Source organism: Mandrillus leucophaeus, unplaced genomic scaffold (genome assembly GCF_000951045.1).
Source record: "Mandrillus leucophaeus isolate KB7577 unplaced genomic scaffold, Mleu.le_1.0 Scaffold1592, whole genome shotgun sequence".
Taxonomy (NCBI): domain Eukaryota; kingdom Metazoa; phylum Chordata; class Mammalia; order Primates; family Cercopithecidae; genus Mandrillus; species Mandrillus leucophaeus.
In genome coordinates, this window is record NW_012101579.1 from 619 (window position 1) to 1,120 (window position 502).

The 502-nt window shown below is 38.6% G+C and overlaps 1 pseudogene; it reads left to right on the forward strand.

Annotated features, from left to right (window-relative positions):
- Positions 1 to 223: 223 nt before the first annotated feature.
- Positions 224 to 502, forward strand: part of LOC105536449 — a 4,495-nt pseudogene continuing 4,216 nt past the window's right edge.

Below are 502 nucleotides of genomic sequence, written 5' to 3' on the forward strand. Positions count from 1 at the left end.
GAAGATTATAGGGCCAAGGGTATATCCTCCGATAAAAAAAAAGAAAGAAGCGTTCTGAGAAAATTCTTTGTGTTCTGTGAAATCATCTCACAGAATTACAGCTTTCTCCTCAAGAGCCTTTCTCTAAGACTGTTCTTGTGGAATTTGGAAAGTGATATTTGGAAGCCTATGGAGCACTACCGTGAAAAAGAAAATATCCTTAAATGAAAACTGGAAAGAAGCTTTCTGAGAAACTGCTTAGTGTTCTGTTAATTCATCTCACAGAGTTACATCTTTCGCCTGAAGAAGCCATTCGCTAAGCCTGTTCTTGTGGAATTTACAAAGTGATATTTGGAAGCCCATAGAGGGCTATGGTGAAAAAGAAAGTACCCTCAGAGAAAAACTGGAAAGAAACTTTCTGAGAAACAGCTTTGTGATGTGTGACTTCCACTCACAGAGTTACAGCTGTATTTCGTGGAGCTGTTTGCTAGCCTTATTTCTGTGGAATCTGAGAACTGATATT